The following is an 8,164-nucleotide window of genomic DNA, read 5'->3' on the forward strand; positions in this document are numbered from 1 at the left end:
AATAGGGCTCTGGTCTATAGTAGTACCACTATATATGGAATAGGGCTCTGGTCAAAAGTAGTACCACTATATAGGGAATAGGGCTCTGGTCAAAAGTAGTACCACTATATAGGGAATAGGGCTCTGGTCTATAGTAGTACCACTATATAGGGAATAGGGCTCTGGTAATAATAGTGTATATAGTATAGTAGTATAGTACAGGAATAATAATAGTGTATATAGTATAGTAGTATAGTACAGTAATAATAACAGTGTATATAGTATAGTAGTATAGTACAGTAATAATAATAGTGTATATAGTATAGTACAGTACTAATACTAGTGTATATAGTATATAGTATGGTAAAGCAATAATACTAGTGTATATAGTATAGTACAGTAATAATACTAGTGTATATAGTATAGTACAGTAATAATAATAGTGTATATAGTATAGTAGTATAGTACAGTAGTAATAATAGTGTATATAGTATAGTAGTATAGTACAGTAATAATAATAGTGTATATAGTATAGTAGTATAGTACAGTAATACTAATAGTGTATGTAGTATAGTAGTATAGTGCAGTAGTAATAAGAGTGTATATAGTATAGTACAGTAATAATAATAGTGTATATAGTATAGTAGTATAGTACAGTAATACTAATAGTGTATGTAGTATAGTAGTATAGTACAGTAATAATAATAGTGTATATAGTATAGTACAGTAATAATAATAGTGTATATAGTATAGTAGTATAGTAGAGTAATAATAATAGTGTATATAGTATAGTACAGTAGTAATAATAGTGTATATAGTATAGTAGTATAGTACAGTAATACTAATAGTGTATATAGTATAGTACAGTAATAATAGTAGTGTATATAGTATAGTACAGTAATAATAGTAGTGTATATAGTATAGTACAGTAATAATAATAGTGTATATAGTATAGTACAGTAATAATAGTGTATATAGTATAGTACAGTAGTAATAATAGTGTATATAGTATAGTACAGTAATAATACTTGTGTATATAGTATAGTACAGTAATAATAATAGTGTATATAGTATAGTAGTATAGTACAGTAATAATAATAGTGTATATAGTATAGTACAGTAATAATAGTGTATATAGTATAGTACAGTAGTAATAATAGTGTATATAGTATAGTAGTATAGTACAGTAATAATAATAGTGTATATAGTATAGTACAGTAATAATAGTGTATATAGTATAGTACAGTAATAATAATAGTGTATATAGTATAGTAGTATAGTACAGTAATAATAATAGTGTATATAGTATAGTACAGTAATAATAGTAGTGTATATAGTATAGTACAGTAATAATAGTGTATATAGTATAGTACAGTAATAATAGTAGTGTATATAGTATAGTACAGTAATAATAGTAGTGTATATAGTATAGTACAGTAATAATAATAGTGTATATAGTATAGTACAGTAATAATAGTAGTGTATATAGTATAGTACAGTAATAATAATAGTGTATATAGTATAGTACAGTAATAATAATAGTGTATATAGTATAGTAGTATAGTACAGTAATAATAATAGTGTATATAGTATAGTACAGTAATAATAGTGTATATAGTATAGTACAGTAATAATAATAGTGTATATAGTATAGTACAGTAATAATAGTGTATATAGTATAGTACAGTAATAATAGTGTATATAGTATAGTACAGTAATAATAATAGTGTATATAGTATAGTACAGTAATAATAATAGTGTATATAGTATAGTACAGTAATAATAGTGTATATAGTATAGTACAGTAATAATAATAGTGTATATAGTATAGTACAGTAATAATAGTGTATATAGTATAGTACAGTAATAATAATAGTGTATATAGTATAGTAGTATAGTACAGTAGTAATAATAGTGTATATAGTATAGTAGTATAGTACAGTAATAATAATAGTGTATATAGTATAGTAGTACAGTACAGTAATAATAGTGTATATAGTATAGTAGTATAGTACAGTAGTAATAATAGTGTATATAGTATAGTAGTATAGTACAGTAATAATAATAGTGTATATAGTATAGTACAGTAATAATAATAGTGTATATAGTATAGTAGTATAGTACAGTAATAATAATAGTGTATATAGTATAGTAGTATAGTACAGTAATAATAATAGTGTATATAGTATAGTAGTATAGTACAGTAATACTAATAGTGTATGTAGTATAGTAGTATAGTACAGTAATAATAATAGTGTATATAGTATAGTAGTATAGTGCAGTAGTAATAAGAGTGTATATAGTATAGTAGTATAGTGCAGTAGTAATAATAGTGTATATAGTATAGTAGTATAGTACAGTATTAATAATAGTGTATATTGTATAGTAGTATAGTACAGTAATACTAATAGTATAGTAGTATAGTACAGTAATAATAGTAGTGTATATAGTATAGTACAGTAATACTACTAGTGTATATAGTATAGTACAGTAATAATAGTAGTGTATATAGTATAGTACAGTAATACTACTAGTGTATATAGTATAGTACAGTAGTAATAATAGTGTATATAGTATAGTAGTATAGTACAGTAATAATAATAGTGTATATAGTATAGTACAGTAATAATAATAGTGTATATAGTATAGTAGTATAGTACAGTAATAATAATAGTGTATATAGTATAGTAGTATAGTACAGTAATAATAATAGTGTATATAGTATAGTAGTATAGTACAGTAATAATAATAGTGTATATAGTATAGTAGTATAGTACAGTAATAATAATAGTGTATATAGTATAGTAGTATAGTACAGTAATACTAATAGTATAGTAGTATAGTACAGTAATAATAGTAGTGTATATAGTATAGTACAGTAATAATAGTAGTGTATATAGTATAGTACAGTAATAATACTAGTGTATATAGTATAGTACAGTAGTAATAATAGTGTATATAGTATAGTAGTATAGTACAGTAATAATACGAGTGTGTATAGTATAGTACAGTAATAATAATAGTGTATATAGTATAGTAGTATAGTACAGTAATAATAATAGTGTATATAGTATAGTAGTATAGTACAGTAATAATAATAGTGTATATAGTATAGTAGTATAGTAGAGTAATAATAATAGTGTATATAGTATAGTAGTATAGTACAGTAATACTAATAGTGTATATAGTATAGTACAGTACTAATACTAGTGTATATAGTATAGTAGTATCATACAGTAATAATAATAGTGTATATAGTATAGTAGTATAGTGCAGTAGTAATAAGAGTGTATATAGTATAGTAGTATAGTGCAGTAGCAATAATAGTGTATATAGTATAGTAGTATAGTACAGTAATACTAATAGTATAGTAGTATAGTACAGTAATAATAGTAGTGTATATAGTATAGTACAGTAATAATAGTAGTGTATATAGTATAGTACAGTAATAATACTAGTGTATATAGTATAGTACAGTAGTAATAATAGTGTATATAGTATAGTAGTATAGTACAGTAATAATACGAGTGTGTATAGTATAGTACAGTAATAATAATAGTGTATATAGTATAGTAGTATAGTACAGTAATAATAATAGTGTATATAGTATAGTAGTATAGTACAGTAATAATAATAGTGTATATAGTATAGTAGTATAGTACAGTAATAATAATAGTGTATATAGTATAGTAGTATAGTACAGTAATAATAATAGTGTATATAGTATAGTAGTATAGTACAGCAATAATACTAGTGTATATAGTATAGTACAGTAATAATACTAGTGTATATAGTATAGTAGTATAGTACAGTAATACTAATAGTATAGTAGTATAGTACAGTAATAATAATAGTGTATATAGTATAGTACAGTAATAATACTAGTGTATATAGTATAGTAGTATAGTACAGTAATACTAATAGTATAGTAGTATAGTACAGTAATAATAATAGTGTATATAGTATAGTACAGTAATAATAATAGTGTATATAGTATAGTACAGTAATAATAATAGTGTATATAGTATAGTACAGTAATAATACTAGTGTATATAGTATAGTAGTATAGTACAGTAATACTAATAGTATAGTAGTATAGTACAGTAATAATAATAGTGTATATAGTATAGTACAGTAATAATAATAGTCTATATAGTATAGTACAGTAATAATAATAGTGTATATAGTATAGTAGTATAGTACAGTAATAATAATAGTGTATATAGTATAGTACAGTAATAATAATTGTGTGTATAGTATAGTAGTATAGTACAGTAATAATAATAGTGTATATAGTATAGTAGTATAGTACAGTAATAATAATAGTGTATATAGTATAGTAGTATAGTGCAGTAATACTAATAGTGTATATAGTATAGTAGTATAGTACAGTAATAATAATAGTGTATATAGTATAGTAGTATAGTACAGTAGTAATAATAGTGTATATAGTATAGTAGTATAGTACAGTAATAATAATAGTGTATATAGTATAGTACAGTAATAATAATAGTGTATATAGTATAGTACAGTAATAATAATAGTGTATATAGTATAGTAGTATAGTACAGCAATAATAATAGTCTATATAGTATAGTGCAGTAATACTAATAGTGTATATAGTATAGTAGTATAGTACAGTAATAATAATAGTGTATATAGTATAGTAGTATAGTACAGTAATAATAATAGTGTATATAGTATAGTAGTATAGTACAGTAATAATAATAGTGTATATAGTATAGTAGTATAGTACAGTAGTAATAATAGTGTATATAGTATAGTAGTATAGTACAGTAATAATACTAGTGTATATAGTATAGTAGTATAGTACAGTAATAATAATAGTGTATATAGTATAGTGGTATAGTACAGTAGTAATAATAGTGTATATAGTATAGTAGTATAGTATAGTAATAATAATAGTGTATATAGTATAGTACAGTAATAATAATAGTGTATATAGTATAGTACAGTAATAATAGTAGTGTATATAGTATAGTACAGTAATAATAGTAGTGTATATAGTATAGGACAGTAATAATAATAGTGTATATAGTATAGTAGTATAGTATAGTAATAATAATAGTGTATATAGTATAGTACAGTAATAATAATAGTGTATATAGTATAGTACAGTAATAATAGTAGTGTATATAGTATAGTACAGTAATAATAGTAGTGTATATAGTATAGTACAGTAATAATAGTAGTGTATATAGTATAGTAGTATAGTACAGTAATAATAATAGTGTATATAGTATAGTAGTATAGTATAGTAATAATAATAGTGTATATAGTATAGTACAGTAATAATAATAGTGTATATAGTATAGTACAGTAATATAGTAGTGTATATAGTATAGTACAGTAATAATAGTAGTGTATATAGTATAGTAGTATAGTACAGTAATAATAATAGTGTATATAGTATAGTAGTATAGTACAGTAATAATAATAGTGTATATAGTATAGTAGTATAGTACAGTAATAATAATAGTGTATATAGTATAGTAGTATAGTACAGTAATACTAATAGTATAGTAGTATAGTACAGTAATAATAGTAGTGTATATAGTATAGTACAGTAATAATAGTAGTGTATATAGTATAGTACAGTAATAATAATAGTGTATATAGTATAGTAGTATAGTATAGTAATAATAATAGTGTATATAGTATAGTAGTATAGTATAGTAATAATAATAGTGTATATAGTATAGTACAGTAGTAATAATAGTGTATATAGTATAGTAGTATAGTATAGTAATAATAATAGTGTATATAGTATAGTAGTATAGTATAGTAATAATAATAGTGTATATAGTATAGTACAGTAGTAATAATAGTGTATATAGTATAGTAGTATAGTAGAGTAATAATAATAGTGTATATAGTATAGTAGTATAGTAGAGTAATAATAATAGTGTATATAGTATAGTACAGTAGTAATAATAGTGTATATAGTATAGTAGTATAGTATAGTAATAATAATAGTGTATATAGTATAGTACAGTAATAATAATAGTGTATATAGTATAGTAGTATAGTATAGCAATAATACTAGTGTATATAGTATAGTAGTATAGTACAGTAATAATACGGGTGTGTATAGTATAGTACAGTTATAATAATAGTGTATATAGTATAGTAGTATAGTAGAGTAATAATAATAGTGTATATAGTATAGTAGTATAGTAGAGTAATAATAATAGGGTATATAGTATAGTAGTATAGTACAGTAATAATACTAGTGTGTATAGTATAGTAGTATAGTATTTTTTTTTTATTTATTTATTTTTTTTTCACCTTTATTTAACCAGGTAGGCTAGTTGAGAACAAGTTCTCATTTGCAACTGCGACCTGGCCAAGATAAAGCATAGCAGTGTGAGCATACAACAAAGAGTTACACATGGAGTAAACAATTAACAAGTCAATAACACAGTAGAAAACGAAGGGGGGGTCTATATACAATGTGTGCAAAAGGCATGAGGAGGTAGGCAAATAATTACAATTTTGCAGATTAACACTGGAGTGATAAAAGATCAGATGGTCATGTACAGGTAGAGATATTGGTGTGCAGAAGAGCAGAAAAGTAAATAAATAAAAACAGTATGGGGATGAGGTAGGTGAAAAGGGTGGGCTATTTACCAATAGACTATGTACAGCTGCAGCGATCGGTTAGCTGCTCAGATAGCTGATGTTTGAAGTTGGTGAGGGAGATGAAAGTCTCCAACTTCAGCGATTTTTGCAATTCGTTCCAGTCACAGGCAGCAGAGTACTGGAACGAAAGGCGGCCAAATGAGGTGTTGGCTTTAGGGATGATCAGTGAGATACACCTGCTGGAGCGCGTGCTACGGATGGGTGTTGCCATCGTGACCAGTGAGCTGAGATAAGGCGGAGCTTTACCTAGCATAGACTTGTAGATGACCTGGAGCCAGTGGGTCTGGCGACGAATATGTAATATTATTATTACAGTAATAATAATAGTGTATATAGTATAGTAGTATAGTACAGTAATAATAATAGTGTATATAGTATAGTAGTATAGTACAGTAGTAATAATAGTGTATATAGTATAGTAGTATAGTACAGTAATAATAATAGTGTATATAGTATAGTACAGTAATAATAATTGTGTGTATAGTATAGTAGTATAGTACAGTAATAATAATAGTGTATATAGTATAGTAGTATAGTACAGTAATAATAATAGTGTATATAGTATAGTAGTATAGTACAGTAATACTAATAGTGTATATAGTATAGTAGTATAGTACAGTAATACTAATAGTGTATATAGTATAGTAGTATAGTACAGTAATACTAATAGTATAGTAGTATAGTACAGTAATAATAATAGTGTATATAGTATAGTACAGTAATAATAATAGTGTATATAGTATAGTACAGTAATAATAATAGTGTATATAGTATAGTAGTATAGTACAGCAATAATAATAGTCTATATAGTATAGTGCAGTAATACTAATAGTGTATATAGTATAGTAGTATAGTACAGTAATAATAATAGTGTATATAGTATAGTAGTATAGTACAGTAATAATAATAGTGTATATAGTATAGTAGTATAGTACAGTAATAATAATAGTGTATATAGTATAGTAGTATAGTACAGTAGTAATAATAGTGTATATAGTATAGTAGTATAGTACAGTAATAATACTAGTGTATATAGTATAGTAGTATAGTACAGTAATAATAATAGTGTATATAGTATAGTGGTATAGTACAGTAGTAATAATAGTGTATATAGTATAGTAGTATAGTATAGTAATAATAATAGTGTATATAGTATAGTACAGTAATAATAATAGTGTATATAGTATAGTACAGTAATAATAGTAGTGTATATAGTATAGTACAGTAATAATAGTAGTGTATATAGTATAGGACAGTAATAATAATAGTGTATATAGTATAGTAGTATAGTATAGTAATAATAATAGTGTATATAGTATAGTACAGTAATAATAATAGTGTATATAGTATAGTACAGTAATAATAGTAGTGTATATAGTATAGTACAGTAATAATAGTAGTGTATATAGTATAGTACAGTAATAATAGTAGTGTATATAGTATAGTAGTATAGTACAGTAATAATAATAGTGTATATAGTATAGTAGTATAGTATAGTAATAATAATAGTGTATATAGTATA

The sequence above is a fragment of the Oncorhynchus kisutch genome, unplaced genomic scaffold (assembly GCF_002021735.2).
Source record: "Oncorhynchus kisutch isolate 150728-3 unplaced genomic scaffold, Okis_V2 Okis09a-Okis19a_hom, whole genome shotgun sequence".
Classification (NCBI taxonomy): Eukaryota; Metazoa; Chordata; class Actinopteri; order Salmoniformes; family Salmonidae; genus Oncorhynchus; species Oncorhynchus kisutch.